Raw genomic sequence first — 12,698 nt, forward strand, 5'->3', positions numbered from 1 at the left:
ATGGGTATTTCTTCTGCCGCTATGTTCTGAGTTCAAATTCTGCCGAGGTTGACTTTGCCTTTCATCCTTTCGGGGTCGATAAATAAAGTACCAGTTACGCACTGGGGTCGATGTAATCGACTTAATCCCTTTGTCTATCCTTGTTTGTCCCCTCTATGTTTAGCCCCTTGTGGGTAGTAAAGAAATATATATATGACTACATGCATTATCTTCAAACTGGTCAGGTCCAGCCTCTCACACCTACCCTGCAATGTCATTCTAATACTAAACGATTGTGTTATCATAATCTTAAGGCTGTGAGTTAATCCACAATTAATTCAAAACAATGGGAATAAAGAAGGATTACATTTGACAGAGTAATCTAAAATGCTTCAGCCTTTAAACTGGCCATCCATATCTGGCCCAAAATATTCTCCATGTTTTCATCTTCAAACTGGTAAGATCTGGCCTCTCGCACCCACCCCGCAATGTCATTCTGAACCATGTTTCACTCAACCATGTGTCTTCAAATATATATGCGTGCGTGAGAGAGAGAGAAGTTATGTCAATCTATATATATATATATATATATATATATAGGGAGAGTTTACGAAAAAAAACAACAAAAGACGAAGACAGGTGGTGTACAAAACAAACAGATGTATTAGTATAACGCTCAGGAATAGAAAAAGTCTTTTATGTTTCGAGCCTATGCTCTTCTACAGAAAGGGACACAGAAAAAAACAAGGAGAGAAAAAAATGTGTGTAGTGGTTAACTATCAAGCAATCGATTGCAGATACGAGGGGCGTTCAATAAGTAATGCCTCTGACCCACTTGCAGTTGTTTGATCTAGCTGAAATTTTGCATGTGCAATTATTTATATCTCCATAGATTAAGTGGCAAATTACAGCTCTGAACGAATTGTGGTTTCCGATTTACAGGTGTTTGAACTGAGTCAAGTGTGAAATGGAGCATGTTGAGTGTCGAGCAGTGATCCGGTTTTTGTATTTGAAAGGACGCACACCACGGGAGACTTTTGATGAAATGAAAGTAACTTATGGTGATGATGCCCCATCATATGACCTTGTAAGACGCTGGCATCGTGAATTCAAACATGGTCGGAACTCTGTGGAAACAGCTCCCAGATCTGGTTGCCCCCTTCTGCCATTGATGAGGCATCTGTCTGTCAAGTTGAGGCTGCCATTTTGGAAGATCGACGCATAACTATTCGCTAAATAGCCCATGAGGGCAAGATTAGTACCGGGTCTGTGGAAACTATCATTCATGACCATTTGCATATGCAAAAGGTGTCTGCCAGATGGATTCCCAGGTTGCTCACACCTTTCCGGAAGCAAGAACGCGTCGATTGCTCGAGGATGAATTTGGAGATGTGCCAAGAAGATGAGTCAAAATTTTTCAAAAGACTGATTGCATAGGATAAAACCTGGGTCCATCACTATGATCCAGAGACCAAAGCCCAGTCAATGCAGTGGAAGCACTGTGACTCACCTCCTCCAAAGAAGGCAAGGGTGCAGCCCTCCGCTGGCAAGGTCATGCTTACAGTCTTCTGGGACCAGGACGGAGTAGTGAAGACAGATTTCCTGGCAAAGGGTGCCACAATTACAGGAGTCTATTATGCTTCACTTTTGAGGAAATTAAGAGAAGCTATCAAAATCAAGAGGCGGGGCAAGATCAGCAAAGGCATCCTCCTCCTGCAGGACAACGCTCCGATCCACAACTCGCGTGTCGCCAGATCAGAAGCACAGGCATGCGGCTATGAACTCATCCCCATCCCCCCTACTCTCCTGACCTTGCACCCTCTGATTTTCACCTCTTCCCAGCCATGAAGTTGATTTTGAAAGGAAAGCGTTTCCCAGATGATGCAGCCTTGATTTCTGAAGTCACGTTGAGATTGGAGGACCAAGCTGGGGTCTTCTACAAAAACGGTCTTCAGAGCTGCATCAAACGATGGGAGAAATGCGTAACTCTGGGTGGTTTCTATGTAGAAAAAGACTAATAACTGTTCCAAGTTTCGTTGCTCTACTGCTATTGGAATTGGGTCAGGGGCATTACTTATTGAACGCCCCTCATATATATATATATATATATATATTTATATATATATCTGCAATCCCTGTAGTTTTGGGGTCAGTCTAATGAATTGTGTGGGTTAGGTGTTGATTGACCCATCGAATGCTTTTGGATACTCAACTGTCCTGATATGTTTTCACATCATTAAATTGTTATGCTAATTATACTCTTATCTAAAGCATGGAGATATGTACTGCTATGTATATTTTGAATTATATATATATACATATATATACGCACACACACATATATGTGTGTGTGTGTGCGTGTATTAGTGTTATGTGGAGGCGCAATAACCCAGTGGTTAGGGCAGCGGACTCATAGTCATAGAGTCGCAGTTTCGATTCCCAGACCGGGCGTTGTGAGTGTTTATTGAGCGAAAACACCTAAAAAGCTCCACGAGGCTCCAGCAGGGGATGGTGGTGATCCCTGCTGTACTCTTTCACCACAAATTTCTCTCACTCTTACTTCCTGTTTCTGTTGTACCTGTATTTCAAGGGGCCGGCTTTGTCACTCTGTGTCACGCTGAATATCCCCGAGAACTACGTTAAGGGTGCACGTGTCTGTGGAGTGCTCAGCCACTTACACGTTAATTTCACGAGCAGGCTGTTCCGTTGATTCGGATCAACCGGAACCCTCATCGTCGTAACCGACGGAGTGCTTCCATCCATTAGTGTTATGCTAAGAAGTGGTGCACAGTATCCAAATTTTCGACTCCAGTCAAATACAACAAACTACTCCGAATTGTCTTTAGAGCATCCTCATAAATGGAGTCTGGACTGACGTTGAGTTGTATTAGTTGTAATAATGAATGTATTTTGAAATTCTTTAACTGAGGAAGGTTTACGTAATGGATACATTTCCTATTACTACACAAACGTGAAACATGCGTGTTAAATATATTTAATGATTTCAAAATGTCACTATTTTGTTTGATTTCATTATTGCAACTATGTGTGTGCTTAATAATAAATGCGTAACAAATAGGTAATATGTGTATTACTACACGTGTTTCAGTAGCAATATTTATTAACACGTTGCATCATGCAACTTGGCATGCAATAAGATGCTAGATTATAGAAGATTATCCAACAAGCTGGAGCATTTTTACGCAATTTTCGATTTTGTGATGGGAGTAGTGTGGAGAAGTTGTGAATGGACATGAGAATAACTGGTGTAAAATCCTAGAACTCTGTGACAATATCTTCTGTCTCCACAAATACATTGAAAAATGGAAAAAGTGGTAAAAAGATGCTTCTACTTATTTCTTGACTGTAAAATACAGTTTCCATTGCATCTTTTTTGGGCACCTTGCAAATGTCTGTGATTAAATATGACTCAAACATTTTTTTTTTCTTAGATAAGTAGAGGTAATTTTTTCCACTTTTCCTAATTTTTTTATGCATTTGTGGAGAGAGACGATAGTGTCACAAAATTCTAAGGTTTTACACCCATTATTTTGATGTTCATTCACAACTTTTTCCCACTATCCCCTTCATGAAACAGAAAATCGGGGAAAAAACACTCCACCCTTTATGTAATGAGGTGTTTTACATAACATTATCACACCTTTAGGTAAAATTCCATCTGATGTTAACCAGGTGAGACATAATATTAATAGCATACAGAAAACAGGTATACACATGTTTTGACAAATTACCTCCATAATTATGTAATTGCAATTGAAACATAAAATCTTGTAAATCACTTCTTCAGTGTTTGTGTGTTTTAGTGTTACGGTTTTACGTCCATTTTATGGTTCTAGCTAGGAGGAATATGATGTCTTAGTACAGTTTTTTGATGTTTTTGGAATTGAATACAAATGTCCACTAGGACTGAGAAATAGGAAGAGGAAACATACACATTGTTCGCTTTGTGTGTGCGGTAGAGGGTCGTCACAGTGCAATTGGCTTAGTTAAACAAAGATTTGGTCACACAAGAGCTTTGGTTGTTGTGCATGTGGCTACATGTTTGCTTGTAAACAGATATGCATGTATGTATATGCACATATGTGTGTGTGTGTAGGGTTGGAAAGAAACTCTTGTTGCATTACAAGATAGGAAGAAACAAATGCTTCACTAATCTTAATATATTCAATCAAGATAATATTGTTGATAATCTCATTTATTTGATGATCCCTAATTCAAAAAATTCTTCAGGTTTCAAAGCAAAGAAGCTCTCAGTATCATTTTTAATCTCTTCACAATTTGTAAACTGTTTTCCACTCTAAAAACATTGGCAAAGAGTCAGATGGAACAAGACCAGAAGATGAAGGAGGATGAGGAGGCAGAACTTCCATATTTAGTGCCACAGATCTTTTCCTGAATGACTTGGTCAATAATATGTGGTCTTGCATTGTCACGTAAGAGCCAACAGTTGACCAGTGATGGGTCCATTTTTCTGCAATGCTTCCAATTATTGACATTACTTCCCTGCTTTAACTGTTTCTTTCTGGTTTAACCCTTCATGATAGACGACACCCAGAACCCTAACCTCACTCAACCCAGAGCAGAACATTTCTCAGGGTCAGTCCTGCTTTGCAGATGGATTCTCAGTTGGCATCGGATGCTGTTCATTCTTGTTATTGTTGGCTATGACTCTAGAGACCCTTCTTTTCTTTGCTTGTGTTGATTCTAGCCAGAAAGGGTTGGTCACAAGCCTACCCTTTTATGAAGAGCAGCCAGCAACCCTTTGATTAAGCTGAGATTAAGCAGATGAGGGACCCACTGACCCAAGTTTAGTCCCATTTACCAATTGATGAAAGGTTTTTTAAAACTGAAGAATGACTTGAATTGAACTTCTTTTGCTAATTCTTGTGCGGTTTACTTTGGCCTTTCCTCAGCTACGGTTTGCAGAAGTTCAATATTGACAGAAAGGGGTTTAGCTAGATCAGGGGAAGTCTGCAAGAGAAAAATTTTCCAAATGAAACTGGTCACACCATTCATCATCATCATCGTTTAACGTCCGCTTTCCATGCTAGCATGGGTTGGACGATTTTGACTGAGGGCTGGTGAGCCAGATGGCTGCACCAGGCTCCAATCTTGATCTGGCAGAGTTTCTACAGCTGGATGCCCTTCCTAATGCCAACCACTCCCAGAGTGTAGTGGGTGCTTTTTATGTGCCACCAGCACGGGGGCCAGTCAGGCAGTACTGGCAATGACCTCACTCGTATCTTTTTACGCGTGCCACCGGCACAGGTGCCAGTAAGGCGACGCTGGTAACGATCACGTTCGAATGGTGCCCTTTTACGTGCCACAGGTACGGAAGCCAGTTGGCTGCTCTGGCAATGATCACGCTCGGATGGTGTTCTTGGCACCCTGCTAGCACGAATGCCAGTCATCGAATTGATTTTGATTTGGATTGACAAATTCAGACTCTTAAAACTTTGTTGCCATTTGAACGAATAATTCTTTCCACTTTCATTGCTGGAGATCTTCCTTTGAATTCAAGCAGCGTCCGATGTGGGTTTAACCTAAACTCATATTAAAAGGCTAAAGAAATGAATACAAATTTAACCCTTTTGATACTAACCCGGCTGAAACCACCTCTGGCTCCTTAGTACAAATGTCTTGTTTTCATAAGTTTTGAATTAAAATCTTCCACCAAACCTTTGTCACAATTTATGTTCCTAGCACTAGCTTAATGATAACGATGTTATTTTACTAAATTCTTTGTTATATTTAAAATAATTTGAAGAAACACAGAGCATCTCAACAGAAATACAGTAATGAAAGGGTTAACCACTATGGTCTCATATAATCTACAAAGAACATTAGGAGGTAAAAATCAATTCTTTTTTACCCTAAGTAATGAAAAATTAACCACAAAATGCAACAGGACTTGATTTCCAAACCTTAATATTTCTGTGTCTGTGTAAAGTCATGCATTTTGGATGTAGATTTGTTTAGATAATGTTTTTATCTCATTCCATTATTATACTAATTAGGTTTCTTCTCTTGCACTGAATTCTCTGATGTTATGCATGGGGGCACACAGTGCAGTGTGTGTGTGTGTGTGTGTGTGTGTGTGTGTGTGTTGATGTCATAACAGTTTATAAAGTTTTTGAGGGAATGTGAAATAATCGTCTTTTGGAATACTGGATCTTGAAGCGCAAAAGCTATAAATATTTATAACTTTATGTGCTTTGAGATCCACTGTTCCAAAAACCCCCCAATTATTCCATGTTCTCTCAAAAGTTTATAAAATTCCTATGATATCAACAGCATACAGTGTTCACTGCTAAGAATAAACTTACTAAAATGGATGAAGAAATTCACTGGATTGCTTTGGTCCAATGGTAGAACATCTGTCATGTTCATAGGAGATGTGGGTTCAAGTCTCGTTGGCAACTTTTGACTTTTTCCATCCCCCACCCGCCAAATTTTTCAACTCAATATTTACATGCTATTGTTTATCTGCTTTGAGGTCCATTGCTCCAAAAAAAAAAAACAACAAAAAAAACCCCCAGAAATTATATTTGATTTCATTTATATATATATGTGTGTGTGTATATACACAAACATACATATGTATGTATGTATGTATATAAGTATATATATAATAAAAGAATATGAATAGATGGTTAATTTTATGCTATGCATGTTTCCGTAGCATGACCAGTTATTGCATAATATTACATTATTACATAACCACACAATTTCATCAGGCAACATTGAACATTTTACAGGTAAAATCAATCTGTGAAAAAATATATATGCATGGCTTTATGTGTATGTAATTTTGTAATTTTCAGGACTTTATTATTATTATTATTATTATTATTATCATTATTTGTTTAAATTGATGTTTATGTTATGATTGATATTATTTTTGTGTTTATCAATAAATTAACAGTTTCATCATATACAATCCTACACACACACATATATATGTGTATGTGAGAATATATTGTTCAAATATGTAATTTATGAGTGCATGTATGTGTATATTATCTATATATATACACACACACATATAATATATAATAAAAAGAGTACAGAGAATTTACTATGGGGAGAGGAGAATCTGACATGTCCTTCTTTAGAGGAAAAATTGAAAGGTGAGAAATTAATGAAAGACTGCAGAGTTTTACATTCCTGCAAGTTAAAATAACTTGCAACCAGTTTTATTTTTTAACTTCGAGGATATCTGACCCTTTAGAGGATATCTGACCCTTTTAGCATTCAGCTTATTCTGTCAAAGGTAACACTTACTCATTTGCACTGTTTTGGATAAGTCATGCATTATCTCGTGGCTTTCAGGTTTGACTGATATAATTATTTATTTTTACAGTAGGTGTGAGGGGCCAGATCTGGTTGATTTGAACATGAAACCAGAAGAATGTTTGGACAAGAATATTTGGCTGGTTCAAAGGCTGAGGGAATAATTCTGTTGTCTCTCATTAATTTCTCACTTTTCAAATTTGTCCCTGATGAAGGACTGAATCTGAAACAGACCTTTTCCACTCCTCACAGCAAGTGTTCACTGTAGCCATTGCATTGATTTTGTTATACATAAATACATGTGTGTGTGTGTATGTATATATATATGTGTCTGTGTGTGTGCTTGTGTGTATGTATGTATGTTAGACAGTTGCTGTGTTTTGTGCACTTCTAATATTTTCCCCCCCTATCTAACCTGCAGGTATTGAAGAAGACACAGATGAGGAGACTATTCCACCCGAAGTTCTCTAACATTACCAACCAACCAACCAACCAACTCCTTCTTTGCTGAAACTTCTGCCTATCCGCTGATCATCCGCTGCGTTTTTTTTTTTTCCCACCTCTCCGCTGATTATCCGCTGTTGATTCTCCCTTCTACTAATCAACTTTGTATCTCAGGCCCACCCCATTCCCATGGTATTCCTCTGCTCTTCCTGTCCTTTGAACCCATTTTCTGCTGCTATTAACCTGTCTGTGTCTGTGTGTCTTGGGGATCAAATTTTCTTTTAGGCATTTTGTTTTAAAGATGCAGCCCAGCTTTATTTTTAATGGGGTTTTTCTATTTTTATTTGAGTCTATTACACATGTTCATATATGTGTGTGTGACCCTTACACATATTTGGAACACTAAAGTCCTTAAACCTATCAAAATGATCAATGTTTCTAGACTTTCCCAGTGTCATCATCAGGAAGTTGAGGATTACTGGTGTAGGTAGCTGTTTCATTGCTTTGGTAGACAGATGTCATTTCTGTAGACTGTATCACCAGTCAGGTGCAGGCATGGCTCTGTGGTAAGAAGATTGTTTTTTGACCACATGGTTCTGGGTTTAGTCCCACTGCAAAGCACCTTGAGCAAGTATCTTCTACTATAACTTCAGGCCAATCAAAGCCTTGGCTAGATTTTGTAGACAGAAACTGTGTGGAAGCGTAGTCCATCATATATATGTATATATATATATATATATATATAGGTACTACTGGCACAACTCTGAAGTTAAGGAGCTTACTTGACGACCAGTGTTGGGTTGTGCTTGCCCCCTAAACTTAGTGGTTTGATAAAAGAGACTCATAGAATAAGTACCAGAATTTATAAAAAAAAAAAAGGTATCGAGATCAGTTTTTGCAACTAAAATCCTAGATGGTGCTCCAGCTTGGCCACAGTCACATAACTGAAACAAGTACAATATGAAAAGTGATAAAGTAATTATTCTTTTATGTCCTGATGATGGTACTGAGGAAGTCTAGAAATGTCTTTCAAAATGGTGGCATTAAGAACTTATATAAAAATATGAAAAATAACACTTTACAGTGCGTGTGTGTGTGTGTGTTCGTTTGTTTTATATTTAAGTTATTGAATTGTGGCCATGTTGGGGCACCATCTTTAGGCATCTTAAGATAATTGGCGCAGGTGTAGCTGTCTGGTAGGAAGCTTGCTTCCCAACCAAATGGTTCTGGGTTCTGTTCCATTGCATGGCACCTTGTTCTACTATCACCTCAGGCTGACCAAAATCTTGACAGTGGATTTGGCACATGGAAACTGAAAGAAGCCCATCGTCTGTATTTATATATGTGTGTGTGTGTTTCTTTGTGTTTGTTCCCCACCGCTGCTTGACAACCGGTGTTGGTGTGTTTACATCCCTGTAACATAGCAGTTCAGCAGAAGGAACTGATAGGATATGTACCAGGCTTTGAAAAGTTAGTTAGTTAGTTAATTTTTTGGCTCAAAAAGCAAAAAGCAAGGCCATGTAGGGGGACATGGAGTTATGTACAGGGTGGTGTTCATGTAAAGAGTTCAGGCCACTTGTGGTCAAGGGAGACTTTGAACCGAGCGGTCATCGGCATCTTCAAAGGTACTGGGATCAATTCTTTCAACTAAAGCTTCTTCCAGGCAGTGCCCCAGTATGGCCGTAGTCTGTTGACTAAAACCTTATTGCTGTGTCGGTCTTGTTTCGTTGGCCAATGGCTACCAAATGACCAACACCTACTTTATGGTACAATTGGCGGATTTTCTGGTTGTTTTCGTCGTTGTTTTTAACTGGCTGTGAAACAGATAGAAACAGGGCCAAACAGACATGTGTGTACGCCTGTATTGTGTGCATGCCACTATCTGCCGATCTGTATGTGTATGTATATACCTGTATTTATATGTGTGTGTGTGTGAATATATGCTGTATATATATATATATATGTATACAGATATATATACAGGTATGTATATGTGTATATATGTGTATATGCATGTACATATATGTATCTATATATATTTCAAAATAGAAAATTACCATATAACAGGTAATTTTTACATGCTAGAAATAGCAGCCGTCGTTTGTAATTTTCTATTTTGAAATATGAATATGTTGTCTATTGACTATTTATACATGCTAGGCCACGGGTGGTGATATTTATAACGAATATTCGCCACCCTATATATATATATGTATATAAATGCGTGATAAATTAAAAGGGAAAAACCTAAGTAAATCCGAGCATTTAGAATAATGTACTCAAAATTAAGTCCAAGAGTGAATAAAGACTATTTCATGCATAATTCTTAGTCTAATCATGATCAGTAGGGACCGCAAGAAATCGATAATGGTGACGAGGTGCCCACATGGCCCCACAGGGCTAAGCTCACAAAATATATCATCATTCATCATTGTTTGACCGTGGTCGAGACAATGGAATTTACTATGCTACGCCAGACTTCACGGTCCATCATGGCATTACGGAGGTCCTGTTGCTGGATGCCTGTATCCGTGGAGATTACATCAGGGTAGGAGAGTGTGTGCCCTCTGGTATTGTGAGCAGATGACTTCCAGAAGAGAAAAGTAGAAATTACCTCGTTTTCAGCTCTACAACAATGTCCAGCAAACTGGACTCTCCTACCTTTCACAAGAGACGATACAGGTGGTAGTTTCCCATATATTTGTACTTTGGTTGGATGATGCTTCCACGAGAGATTTTGAGCTCTCGTAAGGAGGCAAGTGTAGGTTCCATCCAACTGCCTAAATATGGTACGAAATATGCTCTACTAAGGCTCTGCCTTGAAGGGTTTTACACAAAATATAAATCAACCCCTGTACTTATATTTCAATGGAATAACGAGTTTGGGTTATATAAAAAAAAAGGACCTCTTGGTCATGAATGACCATGGGATTGCACCTAGAAAGCTCCCTTCTGGGCAAGTTTGTTTATGCCAGCCACCCCCTCTCCATGCCACCAATGTTATCCCAAGGGAAAGGCAAAGGGGCCAATACAGCCCCAGTGACGTGAAAACTCATTTCTACAGCTGAGTGAACTGGAACAATGTGAAATAAAGAGTCTTGCTCAAGAACATAACACACAGCCTGGTCTGGGAATCGAACTCACTACCTCATGGTTGTGAGCCTGGTGCTCTAACCATGATATCTCATGGTAACTACTGCACTTTAGTTTGTTTTAACAGAAAATTCATGTCTAAGTGGGGATATATGTGAGTTTATATATATATATATGCACAGGAGTGGCTATGTGGTAAGAAGCTTGCTTCCCAACCACATGGTTCCAGGTTCAGTCCCACTGCATGGCACCTTCAGCAAATGTCTTCTACTATAGCTCTACGCCGACCAAAGCCTTGTGGAGTGGATTTGGTAGACGGAAACTGAAAGAAGCCCATCATGTATATATATATGTGTGTGTGTGTTTGTCCACCCCCACCATCACTTCACAACTGATGCTGATGTGTTAATGTCCCTGTAACTTAGCGGTTTGGCAAAATAGACCGATAAAATAAGTACTAGGCTTACAAGGAATAAGTCCAGGGGTCAATTTATTCAACTAAAGGCAGTGCTCCAGCATGGCCACAGTCAAATGACTGAAACAAGTGAAAGAATATATATTTATACTAGCAGTATCGCCCAGCGTTGCTCGGGTTTGTAACGGAAATTACTATATAAGCATTTTTAGAGAGTTACTTCCCTTATAGAAACCAAGCAAAAAATGCGAAAAAATGATGGTAAATTTTTTTTTAAATCGTAGACTCATCGTAGACACGCGCTAATACCCAGAAGGGCTCGATATGAATCACGACTATAAGATACCCACTTTTGGTTAAACTGCTCCGCAAAATGTGGGAGTAGTTAGGAATCTAAATCGGAGGAGACAGACTCTCACACAACTTCAGTTTTATATATAAAGATATATATATGTCAAATGGAAGATGGAATATATGAGAATTTATTATTGATCCCTACAATTTTTTCAACTCGTCTGGCATTGATTCTTCTTGGGTGCGACACTCAACATCTGTTTCAGGAGCATCCGGCAGTGCACATCATCATCATTTACTGTCTGTTGTCCATGGGTTGGAATAATATATAGTGTGTTTTGCACCAAAGGCCAATGAGAATTTTGCTGATGGTAACTATTTTAGTCTAGCTGGTTGTAACAGAAAATCCCTATTTAAGTGGGGATAAATATAGACATATACTAGCAGTATCACCCAGCATTGCTCGGGTTTGTTTCGACCCTTTACAATTGGAAATTTTGAAAAGTAAAAAATTTGCATTATGTAGCTTGTTATTCTCTTGAAGTGAACATTTTTCTGGTTGAAATACACCGAAAAATGGCAACACAGCAGTCAAAAAATCGTTAAAAAATAGGGATTTTCATAGAAAAAAAGCACTATTTTGATGTAAATAATTTTTTATGTTAACCTGGTCCGATTTGAATTTTATCTTCTACAGAAGGAGTAGCAAGCCTTCTTCTATCATACTCTCGATTTTGGTCAACTTGTGCTGCAGGGTCTCGTAGGAGATAGTGTTAGTTGAAGGCTACCAAACCTGCCACACACAGACAACTTCAGCTTTATATAGAGAGAGATATCACTTCTGAGTTACCTCTATAAATTTTCAATAGGGTTTAGAGCCAAAACTGAAAGTTACAATGTGCTGGTTCTAATTTCTATGGGAAATCTGTTAAGGTAAATTTAAAAGGGATCCAGTTTCACTTCTAACACAAAAAAATAGGACACACTATTGACTTACAAGCGTTTATTATACTTAGTAGAATGCGTAGCTGTATTTCGTCTGCCGTTAAGTGTTCTGGGTTCAAATTCCGCCGAGGTCGACTTTGCCTTTCATCCTTTCGGGATCGGTAAATAAAGTACCAGTTACGCACTGGGGTCGATATAATCGACTTATTCCTTT

General features: G+C 38.6%; 1 long non-coding RNA gene across 1 annotated transcript in view; it reads left to right on the forward strand.

Moving 5' to 3' along the window:
- LOC118768453 overlaps nt 1-11,977 on the forward strand; it is a 25,766-nt gene extending 13,789 nt beyond the window's left edge. Inside the window, exon 4 of the long non-coding RNA XR_005004299.1 lies at nt 11,711-11,977. This is a non-coding gene — a long non-coding RNA (uncharacterized LOC118768453). The remainder of the gene's footprint in view (nt 1-11,710) is intronic.
- Nucleotides 11,978-12,698: the final 721 nt, after the last annotated feature.

This window comes from Octopus sinensis, linkage group LG29 (genome assembly GCF_006345805.1).
Source record: "Octopus sinensis linkage group LG29, ASM634580v1, whole genome shotgun sequence".
NCBI classification, from domain to species: Eukaryota; Metazoa; Mollusca; class Cephalopoda; order Octopoda; family Octopodidae; genus Octopus; species Octopus sinensis.